Below are 27816 nucleotides of genomic sequence, written 5' to 3' on the forward strand. Positions count from 1 at the left end.
TAACAAAGTGACCGAGTCATGCAGTCCCCAACTTATGTGTCGTTCACTGACGAGGCCAGATTCACTAACGATGGCGTATCAATCTCCACAGTGAGCATCTGTGGGCAGCAGAAAATCCCAACGGTATGTGGCACCACGTGGCACAACATAGCTTCACAATGTGTGAACGGTTTTGGTCAGCACCTGCTTAGTCTGGCCGTACCTTTTGCCATCCCGCTTGGTAGCCGCGAATAATCAGACATTTATGGAACAACTTCTTCCCGGCTTACTTGAAGACATTCCAGCAAATTTGTGGCGCAGCATGTGGTTCCAAGATTATGAGGCACCTGCTATTTTGGGTTGGCTGTTCGCAGGCATTTCAATAGGTCATTCTGCATTGATGAATTGGGTGTGGTGGACCAGTTCCCTGGCCCCCACCCTCACCGTATTTAGCGATCCCTGCTGTCTTTCTGTGGGGAACCATGAAATATCTCGTGTACCGCGATCCTGTTGAGTCTGAAATGAACCGCTTCGCAAGAATTGTCTGCGCAGCTGCCCCAAACAAAGAAACTCCCGGTGTGTCCGAGCGTGTATGGCAGTCAATGTTCCGCCGGTGTCAGGCTTGCGTGGCGTCTGACGGTGCAAACTTCCAGCATCTGTTGCAACATTAGAGTTGTATTCACGTCGTACACCATGCGTGCTCATTATGTCCAACAAATGCTTCACTGAATCACTCTTGTTTTCTTCCTGATCTTCGACGTCTGCTATCGCATACCCCTGAAGTTTGCGGCCGTAGGTCGCTATGCAGTTGTCGATAATTATGATGGGTTTCACGTCACCTAGAAATTTGTGGCAGTATTTCTAGGACATCCTGTATACATACATAAAACGAACATGTATTACGGATCACTGAAGGTGCCTCGTACATTGAAAGAGGAAAAAAGAAGGACCACATTTTGATGCATATACGTAGAAGCAAATAAAGAATGAAGGAAAACATTGAAAAATGACCACACTTTATGCTCTTCTAATGTGTGACTATTTGCTGCGTCCGCATTGCAATATATAAATCGCGTACTGTGTCTTGACGGAATTATTGTTTCATAATTCACTTGCAAAACTGCAAAAATAAATTAAAAAAGGTATATACTCTTCGCAGTGATCCACAAGACCCAACGAGATTATCCTGGCGACACACGGAAAAATAATCGCGTCACCAAGGGGGAATTGTGCGACATAAACAAAAATTGGCAGCCGTGATTCTACAACCGAAAGATGTCTACATAAATTTCACAAAAGTCCTATAAAAGTGGCGCTAGTAACGCCACAATGAGGATGTAAATCAAGTTTGGTTTAAATACACGCTGCAACGGTTGTGAGCTTTGGTTTCCTTTGAGATTGGACGTGGTAAGCTGATGTTTGCCAAGAATGCCTTCAAGGCGATAAAGACGCCTTCGTCAGCACCTCACTGCGCTTGAACGAGGCCGTGTAACAAGGCTACGAGAAGCTTAATGTTTCTTCTGCGATACTGCAGGAAGACTTGGCAGCAATACAGCCACTGTTAAATGACTGCTAGCAGCGGTCGTCACGGGAATGTACGGCCGCGAGAAGACTTGTCCTCTGGCGACCTCGTGGCACTACCGAGAGGGAACACCTTCGTGTTCGGCGTATGGCTCTGGTGCGTCGAGAGCAGGCTGGAGGTCTTGTAAGTAGGCTGTTCAGGTTTTTATGTTGGTAACGCCATGTAGTGCTCTGTATGAAAATCGCTGACTGCGCTGTGTGCAGTCTGTGGCTGGTTGGACTCATTGTTGGAATATTCGCTAGTGTAGTGTTGGGCAGTTGGGTGTGAACAGCGCGTAGCGTTGTGCAGTTGGAGGTGAGCCGCCAGCAGTGATGCCTGTGAGGAGAGGGATGCCAGAGTTTTGAGCAGACGATCTCGGCGTGTGTCCGTCAGAAAAAGGAAATTTGTCTAATTGGATGTCACAAAATTATATATATATATATATATATATATATATAATGACTCTTGAACGCTATTAAGGTAAATACATTGTTTGTTCTGTATCAAAATCTTTCATTTGCTTACTATGCCTATTAGTAGTTAGTGCCTTCAGTAGTTACAATCTTTTATTTAGGTCGCAGTATTGACGCTCGCTGTATTGCAGTAGTTCGAGTAACGAAGATTTTTGTGAGGTAAGTGATCCATGAAAGGTATAGGTTATTGTTAAACAGGGCCATACTTTTGTAGTGATTATTGAAAGTCAGATTGCGTTGCGCTAAAATATTGTGTGTCAGTTTAGTGATTATCAGAATAAGTAAAGAGAAAACTGTTTGAGAACGTTGAGTTTTGCTCAGCTGTTTGAAAATGAAATACCGTAGAAGTTTACCAGCACAGTCATGCTAAATTTTTCAAAGGGGGCGTTTCAGTCTGTTGTTTTTTCTAACGGAAGCTAATTGTGCCTCGGTGCCAGTGATAGCCGTGTGTTGAATATAAGAAGGCCAGTTGAGGGCCTGCAACCAACCTGTGTGCACACTAGACACACTGGACCTACACCTGGAGCTATGGTCCAGTCTTCCGTATGACAGCAGGGGCACTCCCGTGGTTATCCCACGCACCATGAGTGCAAACTTGTACATTATTCTGGTAATTCGATTGGTCACGCTGCCATTCACGAACAACATTCCAGAGGATATTTTCTACTGGATAACGCTTGTGTATATATAGCTGTTGTAACCCAACACGCTCTACATAGTGCCGACTCGTTGCCTTAGCCTGCTAGATCACAAAATTTGTCTCCAATCGAGCATCATCGGACGATAATTCCAGTGTCAACCACAAACAGCATTTATCGTCCCTGTATTGACCGACCAATTGCAAGAGGCATGGAACTCTCTCTCACAGACTGACATCCGGCACCTTACAACACAATTCATGCACGTGTGCATGCGTGGATTCATCGTTCCGACTGTTACACTGTTTATTGATGTACCTCCATTTCACATTTGCAAAGGCATATCTCGCGCTGTCATTAAACTGTAATCTCGCAATGTTAATCACTTACCTATACAAATGTATTCCCGAATGCAAGCATGGAAACGTGCTTGCATTGGGTTGTACAGGCGCCGGACGTCAATCTGGGGATGGAGTTCCGTGTCTGTTGCACTTGGTCGGTCAGTACAGAGGCGGTCAATGCTGTTTGTGGTTGACACTGGAGTTGTCGTCCATGGTGCCCCTTAAGTGTCCGATGGGGGAAAGATCTGGTGATCAAGCAGGCCACGGCAACACTTCAACACTCCGTAGAGCATGTTATGCTACAAAAGCGGTATGTGGACGAGAGTTATTCTGCTGGAAAATCACGCCTGTAATTCTGTTCATGAATGACAGCACAACAGGTCGAATCAGCAGATTGACGCAAACATTTTACTGCCTACAGGAAAATTAAAGAGACTTTTGGAGAAAAGAGAACCACTTGTATGAATATCAAGAGCTCAGGCGGAAAACCAGTTGTAAGCAAAGAACGGAAGGCAGAAGGTGGAAGGAGTATATAGAGGGTCTATATAGGGGTGAGATACTTGAGGGCGATATTATGGAAATGGAAAGAGGACGTAGATGGAGATGAAATGGGAGATACGATACTGCGTGAAGAATTTGATAGAGCACTGAAAGACCTAAGTCGAAATAAGGCCCAGGGAGCATACAACATTCCACTATACTACTATAGCCTTGGGGGAGCCAGCCCTGACAAACCTCTACCATCTGGTGAGGAAGATGTATGAGACAGACGGAGCACCCTCAGACTTCAAGAAGAATGTAATAATTCTAATCCCTAAGAAAGTAGATGTTGACAGGTGTGAAAATTACCGAATTATCAGTTTAGTAAGTCACGGCCGCAAAGTACTAGCACGAATTCTTTACAGACGAATGGAAAAACTGGTAGAAGCAGACCTTGGGGAGGATCAGTTTGGATCCCGTAGAAATGTTGGAAAACATGAGGCAAAACTGACCCTACGGCTTATCTTAGAAGATAGATTAAGGAGAAGCAAACCTATCTTTCTACCATTTGTAGACTTAGAGAAGGCTTTTGACAATGTTGACTGGAATACTCTCTTTCAAATTCTGAAGGTCAAATACAGGGAGCGAAAGGCTATTTACAATTTGTACAGAAACCAGATGGCAGTTATAAGAGTCGAGGGGTATGGACGATAAATAGTTTAGACAAGAAGAGAATAGAAGCTTTCGAAACATGGTGCTACAGAAGAATGCTGAAGATTTGGTGGGTAGACCACGTAATTAATGGGGAGGTACTGAATAGAACTGGGGAGAAGAGAAATTTGTGGCACAACTTGACTAGAAGAACGGATCGGTTGGTAGGACATGTTCTGAGGCATCAAGGGCTCACCAATTCATTACTTGAGGGCAGCGTGGAGGGTAAAACTCGTATAGGGACACCAAGAGATGAATGCACTAAGCAGAGTCAGAAGGATGTACGTTGCAGTAGTTAACTTGGAGATGAAGAAGCTTGAGCAGGGTAGAGTAGCATGGAGGGTTGTATCAAACCAGTCTCTGGACTGAAGACCACAACAACAACAACCATGTTGTCTTGTTATTTTCAAAGTAGGACGTTTAACTGACTTTTATTGACTTTAGTAAAAATTACTGTGTACAACCTTCACGCCGTTAAACACCAACAAGTCTGTCCCGAATGTACATTTGCTTTTAACAATCCATTCACTCTTAACTAGCGTGGAGATGTTGCCACTATTGGACTCGTTCTGGTTACTGAAGCTATCAAACCCTTGACCGAAGTGTTTGGAAGTTCCATAAGGAAGGAACAGTCCTAACTTATCGTTCCCGATAGGAGAGAGGACGGAGAACTGGGGGAGGCAGTCGTCCCGCAGATAGAGCAGTGCCCCGCTTATCTCGAGGGCCCCGGGAATGGGGAGGAATGTGGCGTCGCGCGGCTCGCGGGCCGTGTCGCTGCAACAGCAACGTGTCCGGCTGTCAGTCTCCAGCCTTTGTTGTTGCTGTTCAGTCCCTGCCCGTTTTCGATCACTGCTTAAAATTTTAGGCAGTATTCCATAAAAATTAAAACAGCAGCCTTCAGAAATAGTACACTGCTAACACACAATCTGATCAGAGGTATCCGGACACCTCTACGTAATGCGGAATTGTCCACTAAATGTCACCAGAGGCGGACCCGTCGGTATGAAAGGAGGCGTGGAATACTGAATTGTCAGCAGAGAATCAGTAATGGCAGAACAGGTAAGTCAGGAGAACTTACTGACTTCGAACGTGGACTAGCAACTGGATGTCGTCTGAGTAACTAATCCGTCAGACACATTTCAGCCCTTCTAAACCTGCTCAAATCGTCTGTTGGTGATGCGATTGTGAAGTGACAACGTGATGGAACAAACGGCAGCTAAACTAACAAGGGGAGGGTGTGACCTGCGGCTCACCGATTTTGGTCAAGTTTTGTAAGGACGTTCTATACTGAAAATAAAGAAATAAGTTTTTCGGGTTTTTTCTAGACACTCCCTAGGTTTTGAAAAAATAGAGGCCAATGTTGACGACGGCAAATCGTATTTTCAGTGCTATACGTCGAAAAATGGTCTAAAAACAAAGATTTTTATTAATATAATATGGAGTGCAAAGTTAATAATGTTATAGTTGTAAACTTTTGCAGTTTCATGCTATAGCTACGGTAGCCGTCACTCTATGCGTCTAGTAGAGGGAGATTGGTGGTTGAGCGATCGAGGTGTTAGATTACCAATGTGGTGGTCCGTGTACGAGTCTTGGCCGTGGCTTTTTTTTCTGCATTCGATATTTTTGTCGGTGTATGTGATAATATTCTTAAAACGGGAAAATCTATATTAGTTTTTAAAGGTAAAACATCGGAATGTGTGATTAACAACCAAATACGTAAATATAATGTACCCATCGTGATCCATGACGTGCTCCGATAGGACTTTTCTAGATGATGATGCTCAACCGACCTGCACCGTGAAAGTGATACCACCTGAATGTAGCTCTCTTTGTCAACCGTGCGACGTTTACTTTTTCCGACAGATAAAGAACTTCTTGGCAACGCCTTAAAAATCATGAGAAATCACGGCACAGCAGAGAACTACAAAATATGGAGGACGCTATTAAAATTCATGCGTTGGTTCATAACCATTTGTCCACGCCTGTCTTTCAAGATATACTTTCGTGCGCTTGGTACGCGTATAAATTGATATCTGATAGATCTGTTTCTAGTAACGTGACTCAGATGTGTTTTCACGAATAGTGTACCGGAAAACCTGTCAATGCACCGAGTTTTCGTTTGTGTGTTGTGCCTGATGCGAGAAATATTTATGTTTTGCCTGTTTCCGTGATAAGTCTCACCACAGTGCTTGCGATAACGCTCACGAGTAGACCATGTTAGGATTACCGAATAATATACTTTACGTCTACATTAGAACAACATATCACGATTAAAATAACTATCAGTAGGATATATATACTTATTCGAATATTAATCTCATCACCCGGGTGTTTTACTTTAAAAAAGGAAAAGATAGGTATTTCCATTATCAGAATATTATCAGATATACCGAAAATTATCGAATGAATGAAAGGCCACGACCAAGATCGAACACGGAGCAACAATTCGTCAATCTAACACCTCGATCGCTCGACCATGCAAAACCTGGACTTATACAAGCGTCTCGTATGTCGATTCACCGTTTGCAACACAGTATCCTACGATGCTGTCCACTATGACACTAAGCCACAGCTTTATGACTATAAATTGCGTCCCTCTTGCGGTGAAAGTTCTGGTGGTGAAGATTCTTACTGTCGTCTGATAATCAGTCGACTGTCTTGGCTGGGCGCCATCATGTGAACTCAACTTTGCAATTTGGTTGATCTGGGGGAAGTGACCGAACGGCGATGTCATCGGGCCTATCGGATTAGGGAAGGATGGGGAAGGAAGTCGGTCGTGCCCTTTCAAATGAACCATTCCGGCATTTGTGTGAAGCGATGTAGGGAAATCACAGAAAGCCTAAATCAGGATGGCCGGACGTGGGTTTGAATCGTCGCCCTCCAGAGTGCAAGTCCAGTGTGTTAATCACCCCACCACGTCGCTCGGTTTAGCGCATTTGACATAATAATAGTAACTGTCTAACTAAAAGTCTTTATTAAAGGAATCCCTTCCCGCCGGAGGTTCGAGTACTCCTTCGGACGTGGGGGTGGGAGTGTTATTCTTAGTATAAGTTAATAGCTTAAGTTAATTTAAGTAGTGTGTAAGTCTATGGACCGATGACCTCGGTAGTTTGGTTCCTTAGGAATTCGCACACGTTTGAACCATTTTATTAAAGGAATTAATATCTGTAACTGTCATTATCGAAAATAATACAAGACTTTGCTACGTCAGGGCTTTCTTTCTCCATGTCAGGTAACAAGTGTTTCAAACATACTGAATACAGAAATTAAGACATTTAGTCAACGAACTTATTTCATCATTTAAAATAATCCTACAGTTTACAGCTATAATCTGTCTAAGAGGTCAGAAAACAAAGAAAACACATGAGCGTAAATCTGAGCACGATGCGGTTTGATATGAAGAATATTTTCTCGGAACTACTGGGTTTAAACGGGGTGATGCAATTTCTGGGGCAAGAGGTTGAGCGTGAACGATATAGATAAAATTACATTTGTGGCGACGTCATTTATCCACTGCGCCAAAAACAGCGGGTGAAAGCTGCAGCTGATAGATATTTATCTTTGCGTAGCCGGCTTGGTTACGAGTTGTTTATTCTTGTGAGTTTTTGATCTGTGCTTGGAAAATAAAATGTTTTCTCATCTCATGAAAAAGCTGTTACTTCATAAAATATAAAGGCTCCCATAGTGGTGACCCCGAAAAATCGTAGCAGAATCATAAAGAAAATATACACTCCTGGAAATGGAAATAAGAACACCGTGAATTCATTGTCCCAGGAAGGGGAAACTTTATTGACACATTCCTGGGGTCAGATACATCACATGATCACACTGACAGAACCACAGGCACATAGACACAGGCAACAGAGCATGCACAATGTCGGCACTAGTACAGTGTATATCCACCTTTCGCAGCAATGCAGGCTGCTATTCTCCCATGGAGACGATCGTAGAGATGCTGGATGTAGTCCTGTGGAACGGCTTGCCATGCCATTTCCACCTGGCGCCTCAGTTGGACCAGCGTTCGTGCTGGACGTGCAGACCGCGTGAGCGACGCTTCATCCACTCCCAAACATGCTCAATGGGGGACAGATCCGGAGATCTTGCTGGCCAGGGTAGTTGACTTACACCTTCTCGAGCACGTTGGGTGGCACGGGATACATGCGGACGTGCATTGTCCTGTTGGAACAGCAAGTTCCCTTGCCGGTCTAGGAATGGTAGAACGATGGGTTCGATGACGGTTTGGATGTACCGTGCACTATTCAGTGTCCCCTCGACGATCACCAGTGGTGTACGGCCAGTGTAGGAGATCGCTCCCCACACCATGATGCCGGGTGTTGGCCCTGTGTGCCTCGGTCGTATGCAGTCCTGATTGTGGCGCTCACCTGCACGGCGCCAAACACGCATACGACCATCATTGGCACCAAGGCAGAAGCGACTCTCATCGCTGAAGACGACACGTCTCCATTCGTCACTCCATTCACGCCTGTCGCGACACCACTGGAGGCGGGCTGCACGATGTTGGGGCGTGAGCGGAAGACGGCCTAACGGTGTGCGGGACCGTAGCCCAGCTTCATGGAGACGGTTGCGAATGGTCCTCGCCGATACCCCAGGAGCAACAGTGTCCCTAATTTGCTGGGAAGTAGCGGTGCGGTCCCCTACGGCACTGCGTAGGATCCTACGGTCTTGGCGTGCATCCGTGCGTCGCTGCGGTCCGGTCCCAGGTCGACGGGCACGTGCACCTTCCGCCGACCACTGGCGACAACATCGATGTACTGTGGAGACCTCACGCCCCACGTGTTGAGCAATTCGGCGGTACGTCCACCCGGCCTCCCGCATGCCCACTATACGCCCTCGCTCAAAGTCCGTAAACTGCACATACGGTTCACGTCCACGCTGTCGCGGCATGCTACCAGTGTTAAAGACTGCGATGGAGCTCCGTATGCCACGGCAAACTGGCTGACACTGACGGCGGCGGTGCACAAATGCTGCGCAGCTAGCGCCATTCGACGGCCAACACCGCGGTTCCTGGTGTGTCCGCTGTGCCGTGCGTGTGATCATTGCTTGTACAGCCCTCTCGCAGTGTCCGGAGCAAGTATGGTGGGTCTGACACACCGGTGTCAATGTGTTTTTTTTTCCATTTCCAGGAGTGTATATACCGACGAGAATAATGAATTCGGAGACAAAATCATGGGGCAGTGGAATCAAGATTGAAGACTACACTCTGTTCGACCAAGGATCGCGGTCCACGCCCTTTGATTCGCCACAAACGGAACGACAGATGTTAACGCAAAAGATGGGAGTACCTACGCGCGACACGGAAATGTTAAGCTTTCCGCGTTGCCGACGCGCCCCCAGCTTTGGTCTACGCAGGCTGAATGCATATTTCGGCAGCGTGGGGTGTATAACAACATTGACAAATTTAATATAGTGGTTTCACATCTAAATTTAGAAGTGATAGAACAAGTAGAAGATCCTTTCTTGCGCCGTCTAATAGAGGAACAGAGAACTGCCCTGCAGCTCAGACGTGTGTCTGTCCCAAATGTTCCAGACGGAATTTGGTGTGATGTAGCAAAAGGAAAGGAGAGACCCTACATACCAGAACAATATCGTCGCGAGATTTATAGTGCACTACATAACCTATCACATCCAAGAGTACGAGCTACAGCCAAGTTAGTTTCCTCCAAAGTAGTGTGGCCTGGAATACAAAAAGATTGTCGTGCATGGGCGCGTGCATGCCTAACATGCCAGCGTAATAAAATCAGCAGACATGTCTTTGCACCTATTGCTGACTTCCCGACGCCATCTGCAAGATTTTCACATATACATGTGGACATTGTAGGCCCGCTATCATGCTCTTCAGAACAAAGCTATTTGCTCACAATCATTGATCGTTTTACCAGGTGGCCAGAAGTAGTTGTAATACAAGACATTTCTGCGGAGTCGGTTGCAAAAGCACGGTTGCATTCATGGTTCTCCAGGTTTGGCGTTCCGCAAAACATAACAACAGATCGCGGAAGGCAGTTTGAAAGCCAACTTTTCAATGAACTTTTACTACTGTGCGGGTGCAACCACCTACGCACCACAAGCTATCATCCATCTAGTAATGGAATGGTGGAACGACTACACCGCACGCTCAAAGCCGCATTAATGTGTAGTTCCACTTCATGGCCTGAAGCACTACCGCTGGTCCTACTCGGATTGAGAGCGGCCGTGAAGGAGGACTTACAATGCTCTTCCGCAGAATTGGTTTATGGCGAGCAATTGAGGGTTCCTGGAGAATTTATCGTTCCAGCATCTACACAGCCGTTCGCCCCTGAGCTATGCATGCAATTCGCGAGACAACTCAGCGTTAGAATGAGAAACATCAAACCCACTAACATGGAGACCGGAGAGTGTTTGTACATGAAGACCTGCAAGCAACGTCCCACGTGTGGCTTAGGGATGATACGGTGCGCCCGCCGTTTGTTTCGCCTTACTCTGGACCATACAGGGTAATCACAAGAGGAAGCCACAGCTTCAAAATCGATAAGGATGGTAAAGAAGAGACAGTCTTAATTGAGCGGCTTAAACCTGCTTACATCGAAGAGGGTACACTCCTTCCTCGGTCTGCAAAATCACCCTCAAACGTGGAGGCCAAAGAAACAGCAGATAGTCTCGCCGAGCCCTCGGTTTCAGAAGAGGACAACGAAGCAGCAAGTGCAGAACAGGAGCAGCCATTGCCTGCACCAGATGTTTTCACGAAAGCTGGTAGAAAAATCAAGTGCAAGTTCCCCACATACCTGGTGCACCCGGTTTCAAAAGGAGGGGGGCTGATGTGGCGACGTCATTTATCCACTGCGCCAAAAACAGCGGGTGAAAGCTGCAGCTGATAGATATTTATCTTTGCCGTAGTCGGCTTGGTTACGAGTTGTTTATTCTTTTGAGTTTTTGATCTGTGCTTGGAAAATAAAATGTTTTCTCATCTCATGAAAAAGCTGTTACTTCATAAAATATAAAGGCTCCCATACATTCATAATTTCTCGAGCAGTATTTTGGTCAAAGTTCATCATTTCTACAGAGTGTTATTTGGCCTGTTGCAGCTTTTGCTCTTTGGAAAATATTTGCACTCTAGTCGTTAGCCTGACTAAGAACGCCAATTTCTGTCAAAGAGAAAAAATTACCAGGGACTTCGAGTGCTAGTCAGCGATGGCTGGTTTCTAAACTCGTGTCATTGACAGGGGTACTTCGAAGCGGTTTTCGTAATGAGGCGTGTTCTCCAGCACTTATGTTAAGTATGGTGGTAGCAGTGCATCCGTTTGTGCATGTCGGCCAAAGATATTGTGTACTTTGTTTCCCACCTAACTACAAGAATGAAACCAAGAACTGCCAGCAGAACGCAAAATAAAATACATTCCTATTCTGTGCACACATGAGCCTGTTAGATCGGATGTTCCAGGTATCTGTAGAACAACACTAAGTGCTTCAAAACTACTGCAAAAAGTGGTGACAGTTATTTTACATCATTTCAGATTATTGTAAGAAGCTTCTTTATTTCATTTATGATTTACTCATACTTTTTTCCGTCATCAGAATTAACCTCATGAATTGCAGCAGAAAGCGATAAATTAGGTACTACTACTGACCCAGCTCAGCTTCGCACGGGTAGCACTGAGTGCCTACCATAGCACTTCTGTCGTATAGCGGTAATAAACTGTCTACACAGACATTCCTCGTGAATCAGTCTACCTAAACTATTAGTGAAAACTGAATAAAAATCTCTACTGTAGTTCCTAAGATTAGCCTTAGCATACGAACAGAGAAACGCGGCAGAGGACCTTAGGCGCTCACTCTGTTGTGTCTAGACCATACAGCCTAGACACAATGAGGTAGCTAGGTGCACGCTAAACTAACGCAGACGGGCGTGAAGTCTGAAACAGGATACTGGATGAAAACTATAAAGAAAAGAAGGGAGCTTCTTTTATACTTAACTTTAATGAATCCTTGGAATACATCTCTCTTGAATATTCGTTAGCTATAAGCACTGATACAAATGGCGCCTTGCTAGGTAGTAGCTCTGGACTAAGCTGAAGGCTATTCTATCTGTCTCTCGGCAAATGAGAGGAAGGCTTCGTACGTCTGGTCGCAAGCTATGTCGTCCGTACAACTGGGGCGAGGTCTAGTCCGTGTCTTGTGACCTGCCATGTGGTGGCGCTAGGTTTGCGATTACACAGTGGCGACACGCGGGTCCGACATGTACTACAGGACCGCGGCCGATTTAAGTTACCACCTAGCAAGTGTGGTGTCTAGCGGTGACACCACACACTCCGGAACCGCGCGACTGCTACGGTCGCAGGTTCGAATCCTGCCTCGGGCATGGATGTGTGTGATGTCCTTAGGTTAGTTAGGTTTAAGTAGTTATAAGTTCTAGGGGACTGATGACCACAGATGTTAGGTCCCATAGTGCTCAGAGCCATTTGAACCATTTTTTAGAGGAGCTTAATTCACCGCATTTCAGCCAATTTTCACGAAATATTTATATATTATCTACACAAACCTTCCTAGCGAATCAGTCTTTATTTGTGAACACTTTATCAAATCCCCTGCATTCAACCTCCATATACAGACAGAGAAACGGAGCAGGGGAACTAATTTGTAATAAGTGTAGACTCATGCGAGTCATTCGCATTCTACCCTGAACAGTTACCAATATGTAACATCTACATCTACATCTACATGATTACTCTGCCTATTCACAATAAAGTGCCTGGCAGACGGTTCAATGAACCACTTTCAAGTTGTCTCTCTACCGTTCTACTCTCGAAAGACACGCAGGAAAAACGAGCACTTAAATTTTTCTGTGCGAGCCCTGATTTCTCTTATTTTATCGGGATGATCAGTTATCCCTATGTAGGTGGGTGCCAATAGAATGTTTTCGCAATCGGAGGAGAAAACTGGTGATTGAAATTTCATGAGACGATCCCGTCGCAACGAAAAACGCCTTTGTTTTAATGATTGCCACTCCAATTCACGTATCATGTCTGTGACACTATCTCCCTGTTTCGCGATAATACAAAACGAACTGCCCTTCTTTGTACTTTTTCGATGTCATCTGTCAGTCCCACCTGATGTGGATCCCACACCGCACAGCAATACTCCAGAATAGGGCGGACAAGCTTGGTGTAAGCAGTCTCTTTAGTAGACCTGTTGAACCTTCAAAGTGTTCTGCCAATGAATCGCAGTCTTTGGTTTGCTCTAGCCACAGTATTATCTATGTGATCGTTCCAATTTAGGGTATTTGTAATTGTAATCCCTAAGTACTTAGTTGAATCTACAGCCTTCAGATTTGTGTGACTTATCGCGTAATCGAAATTTAGCTGATTTCTTTTAGTACTCATGTGAATAACTTCACACTTTTCCTCATTCAGGGTCAATTGCCACTTTTCGCACCATACAGATATCTTATCTAAATCATTTTGCAAGTCGTTTTGATCATCTGATAACTTTACAAGACGGTAAATGACAGCATCATCTGCAAACAATCTAAGACGGCTACTCAGATTGTCTCCTATGTCGTTAATATAGATCAGGAACAATAGAGGGCCTATAACAATTCCTTGGGGAACGCCGGATATTACTTCTGTTTTACTCGATGACTTTCCGTCTATTAGTAAGAACTGTGACCTTTCTGACAGAAAATCACGAATCAAGTCGCACAACTGAGGCGATACTCCGTGGGCACGCAGTTGGGTTAGAAGACGCTTGTGAGGAACGGTGTCGAAAGCCATCTGGAAATCTAAAAATATTGAATCAATTTGACATCCCCTGTCGATAGCACTTATTACTTCATGAGTATAAAGTGCTAGTTGTGTCTCGCAAGAACGATATTTCCTGAAACCGTGCTGACTATTTGTCAATAAATCGTTTTCTTCGAGGTACTTCTTAATGTTCGAATATAGTATACGTTCCAAAACCCTACTGCAAATCGACGTAAGTGATACAGGCCTGTAATTCAGCGGATTACAATTCAGCGGATTACTCCTCCTTCTCTTTTTTGGTATTGGTGTGACTCGAGCAATTATCCAGTCTTTAGGTACGGATCTTTCTGTGAGCGAGTGGTTGTATATAAATGCTAAAAATGGAGCTATTTTATCAGCATACTCCGAGAGGAACCTGACTGGTACACAATCTGGATCGGAGGCCTTGCCTTTATTAAGTGATTTAAGCTGCTTCGTTACTCCGAGGATATCTACTTCTATGTTTCTCATCTTGGCAGTTGTTCTTGATTGGAATTCAGGAATATTTACTTCGTCTTCTTTGGTGAAGGTGTTTCGGAAAACCGTGTTTAATAACTCTGCATTAGTGGCACTGACATCAGTGACTTCACCGTTGTTTCCGCGCAGTGAAGGTATTGATTGCGTCTTGCCACTGGTGTGCTTTATGTATGACCAGAATCTCATTGGGTTTTCTGCCAGATTTTGAGACAGAATTTCGTTGTGGAAATTATTAAAGGCATCTCGCATTGAAGTACGCGCCATATTTCGAATTTCTATAAAACTTTTCCAATCTTGGGGATTTTGCGTTCTTTTAAATTTGGCATGCTTTTTTCGTTGCTTCTGCAACAACGATGTGACCCGTTCTGTGTACCATGGGGGATCATTACCATCACTTATTAATTTATGTGGTATATATCTCTCAATTGCTGTCGATACTATCTCTTTGAAAACGTTCCACAACTTTTTTACACTTACATGATCAGATTGGAAGGAGTGAAGACTGTCTCTTAAAAAGGCGTAAAGAGCATTTTTATCAGCTTTTTTAAAAAGATATACTTTGGGTTTCATTTTGATGGTTGTAGAAGTTACGGTATTCAACCTAGCAGCAACTGCCATGTGGCCACTAATTCCTGTATTCGTCACAATTCACATTATTCGTCCAGGATTATTTGTTGCCAAAAGGTCAAGTATTTACGCTTCGAGTGGCCTCGTGAACTAATTGTTCAAAATAATTTTCTGAGAAAGCATTCAGTACAATTTCGGATGACGTTTTATGACTGCCGCCGGCTTTAAACGTATAATTTTTCCAGCATATCGAGGGTAGATTAAAGTCATCATCGACTATAATTGTATGAGCGGGGTACTTATTTGAAATGAGACTCAAGTTTTCTTTGAACTGTTCAGCAAGTATATCTTCTGAGTCAGGGGATCGGTAAAACGATCCAATTAATAGTTTACTCCGATTGTCAGGCATAACCTCTACCCATACTATTTGACACTTCAATTTCGCTACAAGGCAAACTACCTCTGACAACAATAAATACTCCACCACCAACTGTATTTAATTTATCCTTTCTGAACACTGTTAGACCGTTTGGAAAAATTTCGGCGGAACTAATTTCCGGCTTTAGCCAGCCCTCTGTACCTACAACTATTTGAGCTTCGGTGCTTTCTGTTAGGGCTTGGAGCTCTAGTTCTTTCCCAACACAGCTACGACAATTTAAAACTACAATACCAATCGGTTCTACAACTGCCTTACTGTGTTTTACCTGCCCACTTTTAGACGGACGTCCCTTCTGTGGTTCCCTGAGAAACTCTAACCTAAAAAAACCGCCCAGTTCCTTCCACACAGCCCCCGCTACCCGTGTAGTCGCCTCCTGTGTGTAGTGGACTCCTGGCCTATTAAGCCGGTCTTGGTGGCCGAGCGGTTCTACGCGCTGCAGTCTGGAACCGCGCGACTGCTGCGGTCGCAGGTTCGAATCCTGCATCGGGCATGGGTGTGTGTGGTGTCCTTAGGTTAGTTAGGTTTAATTAGTTCTAAGTTCTAGGGGACTGATGACCACAGAAGTTAAGTCCGATAGTGCTCAGAGCCATTTGGCCTATTAAGCGGAACCCGGAAACCCACCACCCGATGGCGGAAGTCAACGAATCTGCAGTAACATCGTAATGGAGAAATGTTTAAATGTAAGTATTTATTAATAAAAAGTATTACATCCTGAATAGCTGCAACAAATGTTAGTCTCATTGTAAAGAAGTCGATATCGTTATATACAATATGGCTAATTGTAAAACATAAGAAACGGGTATTTGTCAGACTAATTTTATTTTTAAAACTGATATATTTTACAAAATTTATTTGAAATCAATATTAGAAGTTATAATGTAATCATCATTTAATTTTTGGTTGTATATGTCATTTTCACAAACGTTAATATCACTGAATGTGCGAACTCGTGAAAAAGCAAAGTATAACTATGCAGGGGAAAAGAAACAGGTTCTGGTAAATACGGTTTTGTCCTTTGAAATGTCTGAACTACTGCTTTATTAATGGTCTTAGTGAGGGCTGCTTTTATTGCAACTGTTTTATTATCATTTGGATAGGAATGGTGCATCAGAAGCTTTGACGTTAATGCAGGGTATGAGCACAGTTTTTTCGGAATTTAGTAGTGATGATGTACTCATCTAAGCGAGTTATCACTAATCTTCCACCATTAATTAATCCCTGATTGTCGTTACGATTTCTAACTAACATAATTATAGCGTCTGTGCTAAAAGCAATTGATGAAGTGGTAAACCAGCCGGATTAAAAAAGTTCAAAAATTCTACTGCGTACAATTGAACGTTGTTTATTTCAGTTTTGACATAATGAGTACTGAGATAAACTTGTGCCTCTCCAGGTAACAAATTGGAAATGACATGTTCATTAATTGTAGTACAATCATTTTTGGGCATGAATCGCCGTTGAGTCTTATTTTCTACGGAATGCTCAGTTATTGTCTTTCGTTCTTCGTTTACCTTTTCGTATGCTGTCTTGCCGTTCGTGTGTTCTTCTTGTACGTTGTAGGCTACTGTAGCGCGTTGTGCGACGGACACAACAGGGGTCGGCACGTCGGATTGTTGGCAAGATGTTTAAAAATATATTGCAGTCCTAGCAGTGAGGGTGAGAGTGTAGGTTTCAGGTGGTGTGTACTGTCTCTGAACATCTTCTGGAAGTGCATCCTCAAATGTTGTCCACAACTCAGATTTATTGGCAGGAGAGCAGAATATGCAGATGATGGCGAAAAGCCGTATCAGTTGGTATCTGGCAGCCTCCATCAAGTATTCTTTTCATTCGGTGTCATTAACGACTAAACGTAATTCTTCTGCAGATTCGAGGAACGAGTTCCACAGTATTCTATCAACTGTGCGTAGATCGTTAAACGACTACAGTTCTTCGGCGCACAGAAGTAGTATTCGAAGGTAATATATTTCGATGTCGGCTGGATTGACAGTTTAGACGCATTTTCTTGCAAATAATACATTGTCCTTTTGACCACAATTTCATAGTGAAGGTACTTGCGGGCGGTAATATTATCATTGCACAATTTAAAAAGTGCCATGAGTCTGGAGTCCTATGAAGGTTAGCAGCAGCTTCGTATTCCGCCTAAAAGTACAGCTTGTGTTCTTCCTGTAAGTGGACAGGCAGTCTCTCGATCGTATGAGTTCGGTGGAGAAGTCGGCGTTCGTGTAGTCGCCATTTAGCCCCTGGTGGACTCACATAACGACAGCTCAAATAAATGTCCACCTTGTCAGCGATGAGTTATTGTTGACCTTCAGACTAAATGCGGTAGTAAGGCCGCACGGCTATGCTTTATACACACGCATTTACACAAATATTTAACAAATTTGATTGAAGGACAATGCTCGAGATTGCTATGACAGCGGTATTTTCTATGTGAAATCTCCAGTATGGTACAGTCTACCTCTTATCAGTGGTAAATAAACGAAATGTCATTGTAACGACGTCTATAAATAATGTAGCCATAGCCATGTAAATCAGTTTCATACTGAAAATCTTTTCATAAATTCTGGTATATTGTTGTTTTTGCATGCATGAACTGTTTGGACTGATAGTACCGCAGTTCACTCGAGCATTGGGGTGGCAATAATTGAAACAAAGTAGTTTTTTGTAGCGGCAGGATCTTCTTATGAAATGTCAATAACCGACTTTCCCCTCCGAATGCGAAAATATTTTGTTGGCTCCCATCTACAGCGGTAGAAATGATCATCATAATAAAATAAATCAGAGCTCTCCCGGAAAGATTTAAGTGTTCGTGTTTCCCGCACGTGATTCGAGAGTGGAACGGAGAGAACAACCTTAAAGGTGGTTCGATGAACTCACTGCCAGGCAGTTTATTGTGGATTGCAGAGTTATCATGTAGATGGAGTTGTAGTCAATAACTCTTGCTTGAAGAAAGTAAACAACTCCAGTCGCTGTTGTGGATAACAGTAAAATTAGCTTGTCAACAGATACCACCTACATTGTTTTTATAAAAATGTTTCCAAAATGAAGTTTTTAAAGAAAATAATAACTTAAAACCATTTGTGTATTTTTCGTCATTAGTGGCGAACGAAGTCTTTAAAATGGTGCCTCAGTCTTTAATTTTGATTAAGTAATACTGGAGATGTGGCGTACCGACAAAAAACTCCGTCGAGAAATAATATATATCAGTATGATTTGATGGTTTTCATCCAAACTGTTCATTACCTATAATCTGTAAAATCGCGTGTCGTAAGAAACGCAGACTTCTCTTGAATAAAATTAGCGTGGTTTGCTCAGATACGATCAAACATTTTGTGAAATCGTTTGTCTAAAAGTAAGAAATAAAACAGTTACAAATCTTGTTGCCAGTGGCGCTGGTAGAATGGAGGAAGACGGATCTTTAACAAGCAAACATTTACTAAGAATAATTTATCGTCAGGAAGCATGGTCAAAAGTAAGGCTCACGCACTTTCCAATTACAGGTATATCATTTTGGTAAAGCTTACTTCGACCTTTTTAAGGAGCTCCTGTAACAGACTACAGGGACCAGAGAGCCACTTTACGCTTGTAGTCACTTCATTGAAACTTTAGTAGCACAATTATTTGTCTAAAATGTCACTATACCTGCACAGTATGATATTCCTCCATGTTCTCCTGCACATTCGCTTTAAGTTCATTTTCATATGGAGTTGGTTTGTGCTCCTTTTATCGAGTCCTGCAACATACTTTCTATTCGACTTGCAGCGTAAACGCGTCACTGACGCACTAGCTTCAGCACATGGTTCCCTTGATGGACGACCATAGCGAGGACAGCCAAAACACTTCCCAAGAGGAAAGCTTTCTCCTCTCATCTGACGACTTGTTGGTTCCTTACCGAAACGTTCACAAAACCTGTTCATCATTTGTGCCATGTTCTCATTGTTTTTTGCGTTGATGGACGCACTTGCCTCCCACTAAGCGCTCCTCCAAAGTGAAGTTGCTGGTGCCTATCATTGTTCTTCATTAAACCCGGAGAGGCGAATAATGAACTAGTCAACGCACATGCTGTCACGTGACAGTTATGTGAGCATCTTTGTGGCCGTGACAGTCATCAGGCGGGGAGGTCAAGGTCTTAAATACCTTACCATTTCACTCCGTTAACACGCGTTCAGTAGAGGTGTAAAGGGACATTCTAGCCACACAGTACATTGTGGTGGTATTTAGCCACTGTTTGGTTCCTGTCACGAGCCTGCGTCTTCATTCGGTGAGCTGCTTGCTGGCGGTAACCACGACGTTCGGAGAGCCCACCGATGTCAACACGAGCCGGTGTCTTCGAGTACACCGCCTGCCTACTCCACTGTACATTCTACGGCTACGGCATGCCAATGGGCTGCTCGCGCTGCGAGACTATTGCTGACGTCACGACGGACAGCCAATTCTCATCCCGCCTACCAGTAAACCTCCGATGCTTCAAAGAATCGAACTACCATGTAAAGAACAGCTTCAAACGTCTGATTACTTTACAAATGAGTTAAAGCGTTACGTATTTTACATTAAGAATGTCTTGCGTATGTACTCTTACGTGTTCCAAAAAAATGTCTTTTACATATGCCCACGGCAGGAGGAGAACTTTATGCTAACGAAATGACTCAAGAACCCTTAATTTTCTCAGACCTATGCAGCAAGACAAATCAAACATTAAGCTTTGTCCAGTCTGTCGATATTCCGTTGGCTTTTTTAACTATTTTTGTTTCAGCCATCACTCCTAAGGCTGGCTTTGGGCAGCTGTCTTGCGCCATCTGTCCTCTTCATTTCAGCATTTGTTTTCATCTGAGATATATTGCAGCATGCTAAATGACGTCAAAACCCCTACAATAGCGCAGTCTGCCTAAATTAGCGCGTAAACATCAAGCCGGAACCAGGGATTTTATGGCTGCTTTCACCATATTTAGTACACTTTTTGTCTTTTGCAGACTGCGCCAATACATTTATTGTTGCCAAAAGCTCTCTGAATAGATTTTCAGAACTAAGTGGTTCTATTTACAAATACCTGAGTCGAAAAGCAATCTTACGGCAGTCTCAGTCAACTGCTCAAGGCACTCAGTTTGCCGTGGAGGTACAAACTTCGGATGTAGAGGACACCGAACCAACCAGTGACACTATATGTAAGTGAACCGGAAGTATTCAGAGGAAGGAAGGCTCTCATAACCATCTTGTTTTTTAAGAGGAAAAATCCTCCGTCCAGTACAGCATGAGGTCACTGGAAAATGATGGGTCCTGGTGGAAGGTGGTCACTGGAAGGGGGAAAACAAACTGTAGTGTTGGACACAGTGAGGGCTTTCCGGAGGACGGCGAGCGTCTGACGGTGGCAACGAGGAAACAGCTCCCTCTGGAGAAAGAGCCTTTCATCTCCGAGCTGTTGAACTGTCCTCTCGACTCTTCATGATGTGATGATGACATAGTTCCATTTGAGAAACCACTATTACTTTAATCACTCAGTAGGTAAAAATGTGGCAACTAGGAAGCACACAGCAAAATAGATCCTATTCTACAGCAACACTTATTCTGAATCTTTGGGCATCCAGAAATCTACGAGGGTTGGAACTTAAAATAGTGGTAACTATTTATTCGCAACCGATACAAAAGATTTACATGTTTGCACCTGTCACTTTCCTTCAAAATAGTCACCAGCGTTGTGTACAACCCGTTGCCAGACGTGTGCAAGGCGTAGTATACCGTTAGCAGAGCCTGTTCTGTTGATGGTGCGAATGGAGTGGTCTAAAGTTATGATGATTCTCGTGTACGTTTGTGATGGTGTTATCAAAAAATGGTTCAAATGGCTCTGAGCACTATGGGACTTAACTGCTGAGGTCATCAGTCCCCTAGAACTTAGAACTACTTAAACCTAACTAACCTAAGGACATCACACACATCCATGCCCACGGCAAGATTCGAACCTGCGACTGTAGTGGTCACGCGGTTCCAGACTGTAGCGCCTAGAACCGCTCGGCCACTCCGGCCGGCGATGGTGTTATCCTAACACATTACGTTCCTCCACGGCACACCGTCAATGCACTGTATTACTGTTCGTTTTTGGAGAATCATCCGCGACCAGCTTTATGAAAGAAGCGGCGACACTTTCTGCGCAACCCACCCATCATTTTGCACGACAATGCGCGGATGCATACAACGCAAGCTGTGGCTGTTCTATTCGGTCGATGGGACTGGGAAGTACTGTACCATCCACCATACTCCCCGGACTTAAGTCCTTGTGACTTTGATTTGATTCCGAAGATGGAGGAACCACTTCGTGGCATTCGCTTCAGAACTGTTCCAGAGATTCGACAGGCAGTAGACCGCTCCATTTGCACCATCAACAGAACGGGCTCTGCTAACGATATACTAAGTCTTCCACATCGCTGGCAACGGGTTCTACACAACGCTGGTGACTACTTTGAAGGACAGTAACAGGTGCAAACATGTAACTCTTTTGATCGGTTGTGAATAAATAGTTGCCACTATTTAAGTTCCAACCCTCGTATATTTTAATTTCACCAGGATTTGGTATTATTTCACACGTTATATGTCAAGAAACAGAAAAATTGAATAGTTCACATTTTACCATGTATTAATCACGTCGTTTTGTTTTGAACGGTGGGACGGAAGTTTCTAGCGACATCCCGATATCCCAGGATAAAATATACTCCGTCTTCTTGCTGTGACGGCGGAGGTTCGAGTCCTCCCTCGGGCATGGGTGTGTGTGTTCGTCTTTACGATAGTTTAGGTTAAGTAGTGTGTAAGCTTAGGGACTGATGACCTTAGCAGTTAAGTCCCATAACATTTCACACACATTTGAACATTCTTGCTGTGTACCCGAGATTTCTTACAAATGTCATAAGTAAATTATTTAAATGAGTCTGCAGTCATCAGTCATTGAGGATTTTTCATAATAAATCCACCCTGATCGCTTAATATCTTCAGAAACATCCCAGTATCCCAGGATAAAATATACTCCGTCTTCTTGCTGTGATGGCGGAGGTTCGAGTCCTCCCTCGGGCATGGGTGTGTGTGTTCGTCTTTAGGATAGTTTAGGTTAAGTAGTGTGTAAGCTTAGGGACTGATGACCTTAGCAGTTAAGTCCCATAACATTTCACACACATTTGAACATTCTTGCTGTGTACCCGAGATTTCTTACAAATGTCATAAGTAAATTATTTAAATGAGTCTGCAGTCATCAGTCATTGAGGATTTTTCATAATAAATCCACCCTGATCGCTTAATATCTTCAGAAACAGCCCCGGCATGCTGGAGATATACAGTAATATATTTTCATTTAATACTACATTTCGGCTACTGTTACCGCGATATCAAAAGTTATATAACTGGTAACACAGAGTTGTAATTGCTGGATGGGTCAATACTCCACAGACAACGCTTTTGATGTAGTTCAAGGATGTTGTCTGAATATTTTGGTATACGGGACTCATGACCTCCGATGGTTCATTACAGACTAAAAATCTAATTATGATTTATTCAGTTTGTTACAATAATTAAGTTTCTTTCCGTGAAAATTTATTCACAACAGTGAAAAAGCTTGTAATATCAATCACTAAAACGTAAACGCTAAAGACAGGGTGGTGCCGGCCGAAGTGGCCGTGCGGTTAAAGGCGCTGCAGTCTGGAACCGCAAGACCGCTACGGTCGCAGGTTCGAATCCTGCCTCGGGCATGGATGTTTGTGATGTCCTTAGGTTAGTTAGGTTTAACTAGTTCTAAGTTCTAGGGGACTAATGACCTCAGCAGTTGAGTCCCATAGTGCTCAGAGCCATTTGAACCATTTTTTAAAGACAGGGTGATTCAACAGCCCTCAGACGTTATACGCTCTCTTTGTCCCGGTGTGTTCGGTCGTACCTGTCAGTGTTCAGCATTGTACATAACCAAATTAGAACTGAAACTTCCTGGCAGATTAAAACTGTGTACCGGACCGAGACTCTAACTAGGGACCTTTGCCTTTCGCAGGCTTTGGAAAAGCTATGTCTCCGCAATATCCTTTCTTCCAGACCTGCTAGTTCTGTAAGTTTCGCAGGAGAGAGTCTGTGAAGCTTGGAAGGTAGGAGACGAGGAACTGGTGGCATAACAAATCTGAGGACGCGGCGTGAGTCGTACATGGGTAGCTCAGTGGAATCAGGTGGAGAAGAGACAGAGATTGCACATGATGGAGACATCAAACAGTAATTATAGGATGTTTCACCCTTGATGAACGAGAAGATGACCAGGACATCCCGCCGTCTGGCTGCTGTGGGCACCTCCCCCCCCCCCCCCCCGCCCCGAGAAAAAAAAGAGAACAAAAATTGGACAAAAAAAAGAATTACAAATAAATACATAAGAACAAAATTAACAACAAATAAAATATAATAAAGTATTGTACCCTTTCCTTTATCCTTTACTTTTTTAAATAAAATGTTCAGAGGTATATTTAATTTTTGTTCGTGGGAGGAACCTGAAGTGCTGGCGCACGACCGTCCTAGTTAGCTTTAGGGTGAAAGTGGCGGTGGCACTAGCTTTCTTTTTGTTTTTAGGTTAGATAGGTTTTTGGGGTAGTATGGGTGATAGGGGCCAACGCCTGAAGTGGAGGAGGTAATTTTCTTTCTTTATTTATATGTATATAAAAAAATAAAGCGCAGAAAAAGGTACCGTCTTTATTCAAAAAAAAAAGAAATTGGTAGAGAAAAAAGAGTGGTGGAGTACTTGCCCGCGAAAGGCGAAGGTCCCGATTTCGAGTCTCGGTCCGGCACGCAGTTTTAATCTGCCAGGAAGTTTAATATCAGCGCACACTCCACTGCAGAGTGAAAATTTCGTTCTGAAAATTAGAACCGTTTTCTTACAGGTATTTTTCAGATTGTCGATCACTACGACAAGCAGATAGTACAATAATGCCTTATCGACTGTCTTACACCCTCCAGAACAGGAGTTCGGTGCACAAACCGAACAAATTGTAATGACATTTCCACTCTGTGACGAGCCACCCGAGACGACGGATCCATTGTATCAAAATACTAAAAAAAAAAAAAAAAAAAAATCCCTGCAGAACCCCCGAGCTCGGCATCACCAAATACAGCTCTTATTCCAACAGACACTGTGTTTTACCGGTGGTAAGATTTGAACTGATGGCAGTAGCCGGAATGTCGTTATCAATGAAAACTCAGAGCGTTTTAATATTGTAGCTAAAACTAAAGTGGTGAGTAGGGGTAATGAAGCAAGGAAATAATCCTAATAAACTTAACCAGGGAAACCAATCTTTTTCCCAGTACGAAGTGTTTACTGCCGAGTGCACGGACATCTTGTAATAGAGTTACCGAGATCCAAACAGCAGTTATGCATTCGACGACAAGTGTTCCACACGGCCACCGTTCGAGTGAAGACAGATTTCAGAACGTCCCTCTCATCAACGTTGCCCGTACACGTTCAAAAATCCCAGGCGGATTGCGAATGCATTGACAACATTCCTAGAGTTCATTCACACTGTCAATGCGCCTGGAACACACAACGCTTTTAAAAATATCATATAAACAATTCAACGGGTAAAAGTCGGGGAACATGGACGACACTGGCAGTTGGCGAGACACGACCTATACACTTGTTCGTGTCACGTATTCCCGGACACCCGCATGAAAGTGCGCCTTTGCAACATCACACATGCACCACACAAGCATCCTTTTTCGACAAAGAACATCATCCACCAGTGTTTTAACACTGGCACGACCGTGCTTGTTCGGACAATGTTTACTAGGATTACCTGCTTGTTTCGTTGTCCTCCACTCGCTCCTTTCGTTTGTATTTATAACAGTCAAACAGCCTGTACCGTCTGTTCACTTTCTAAAGAGCCACGCCGCGGCGACTGCCGACAGTAGCTGTTTCTACATAACTCGAAAGACTGTGTATGTCTTCGAAACGATGTTCACTTGCTTCCGGTCGCTACCAATCTTAGTTCTGATATACTCACAGCAACATTGTTTCTAGCTTAATTTCACATTGTTGTGATTCGGTGTTTGCCATACAAATTATTACTTCGAAATGAGTGATTCTGATGCTCTTGCTTCATTGTTCCTTCTCGTGGAAAGAACAGTGATTCGCAGCCAAGTACAGGTATTTGAAATCCGTATTTGCAACTGCTAAGAAATGTACAGGCTATGACATCGCCAGATGTAAGCGGAATCAGAAAAAAATGCTGCCGTTTTCGATGTTTAAGTGATTGTAACGGGACGTGGAAGGTAGAAATAATCATAAACGTAAGCTTCCGCGGCCATTGTCACATTCAATAAATTTTCCTGGGTTTGTGACCGCATTGTCAGTCACTTGCAATAGGGACCTAAACGTCGGTAGTTTACGTATTGACAATGCGGTCACAATCCCAGAAAAAATTTATTGAATGTAACAATACCCTTTACTGTATGATTATATGATAGCGGAACAAACACTGGTAGCAGTTACTTCTGTAAAATATCTGGAAGTATGCTTGCGGAATGATTTGAAGTGGAATGATCATATAAAATTAATTGTTGGTATTAAAGGTTGAGATTCAGTGGGAAAGTCCTTAGAAAATGTAGTCCATCAACAAAGGAGGTGGCTTACAAAACACTCGTTCGACCTATACTTGAGTATTGCTCATCAGTGTGGGATCCGTACCGGATCGGGTTGACGGAGGAGATAGAGAAGATCCAAAGAAGAGCGGCGCGTTTCGTCACAGGGTTATTTGGTAACCGTGATAGCGTTACGGAGATGTTTAGCAAACTTAAGTGGCAGACTCTGCAAGAGAGGCGCTCTGCATCGCGGTGTAGCTTGCTGTCCAGGTTTCGAGAGGGTGCGTTTCTGGATGAGGTATCGAATATATTGCTTCCCCCTACCTATACCTCCCGAGGAGATCACGAATGTAAAATTAGAGAGATTCCGAGCGCGCACGGAGGCTTTCCGGCAGTCGTTCTTCCCGCGAACCATACGCGACCGGAACAGAAAAGGGAGGTAATGACAGTGGCACGTAAAGTGCCCTCCGCCACACACCGTTGGATGGCTTGCGGAGTATAAATGTAGATGTAGTTGTAGAATATATGATTTCGTACTAGCAAATTGCTTTTAAGTACTTTTAATAACAAATTTCATGTGTGCAGTAAGTGCTACGAAGTTTTTAGCAAAGAGTATCATCAGCGAGCTTATAAAATTGAACCAAGTTCAACGGCATATTTTGTGAAAACACCATATGTTAAAATACATTTGCTGTTGTTTACTATACGACACACTGTTGTCTGTTACATTAAGTGAGCTAGGCAGCTTTAGTTTTAAAAAATGGAGCTTTCGACGACTTCTTCAATAACCGTCAAGAGGAATTGGCAGCTGAGACTCGTAATAAATGCCCTGAATAGTGCCATGTATTTAACGATGTAGTAAATCCGTTGAATGGCGTGTGGCGAGGGCCTCCCGTCGGGTAGACCGTTCACCTGGTGCAAGTCTTTCGATTTGACGCCACTTCGGCGGCTTGTGCGTCGGTGGGGATGAAATGATGACGATTAGGACAACACAACACCCAGTCCCTGAGCGGAGAAAATCTCCGATCCAGCCGGGAATCGAAGCCGGACCCTTAGGATTGACAGTCCGTCGCGCTGACCACTCTGCTACCGGGGGCGGACTAGTAAGTCCGTTTCCGTATGTTAACGGTGAATAAATAAAAAGAGAAGAGCACCTAGTCAAGTGAGGAGGTAAATATTTTACTATTTGCAGCCAGTTTATTTCTTTCTCTGAAGTTTACGTTATGAACCGTATGTGGCTCCAGAAAGTGCAACAGGTGGAAGTGAAGCGCAAGGCAGACACTTGTTGCACGCTCGCTGCTGATGGGAGGGCTGTAATGACCAACGGGAGGTTTTGCGAACTGCTGGATCCGGCGGTGCTGAGAGGGCAGGCATTGTCACGCACCTGTGGAACGGCCGAGCTGTCGAGGGCTGTGCGGAGCGAGGCGGCGTGGCGGGGCAGTGCGTGGCCCACGAGCGACTGAAGCCGCCGAGGCCCGCTGCCGCCGCCGCCGCCACCGCCGCCAGTGGCTGCCGTGACGTCACCGCGGGGGCGGGACTCTACAATTGTCGCAGCTCAGCGCCGCGCCGGGGGCTCGTCAGTGCTTCAGTCAAACGCCGCTGTACCTACCAGGAGTCACGCCAGTTCCACCAACCTTGCTGCCTATTCCTTTCTATAAACTAAGCCCATAGCGCGTCTTACAACGAGAAGGTAAAAATTATCTGCACAACATCTACATCTACATGGCTATAATGCAACTCCCACTTGAGTGCGTCGCAGAGGGTTCATCGAACGACTTGAACAGCACCTGCCCCGATAGGGC

General features: G+C 44.0%; 1 protein-coding gene across 1 annotated transcript in view; it reads right to left on the reverse strand.

The window, feature by feature from the left end:
• Nucleotides 1-27459, reverse strand: part of LOC126237128 (uncharacterized) — a 285184-nt gene extending 257725 nt beyond the window's left edge. The window contains exon 1 of the mRNA XM_049946948.1: nt 27399-27459. The gene's annotated coding sequence lies outside the window, so the exon portion shown is untranslated. The remainder of the gene's footprint in view (nt 1-27398) is intronic.
• Between the last annotated feature and the right edge of the window lie 357 nt (nt 27460-27816).

Source organism: Schistocerca nitens, chromosome 2 (assembly GCF_023898315.1).
Source record: "Schistocerca nitens isolate TAMUIC-IGC-003100 chromosome 2, iqSchNite1.1, whole genome shotgun sequence".
NCBI lineage: Eukaryota > Metazoa > Arthropoda > Insecta > Orthoptera > Acrididae > Schistocerca > Schistocerca nitens.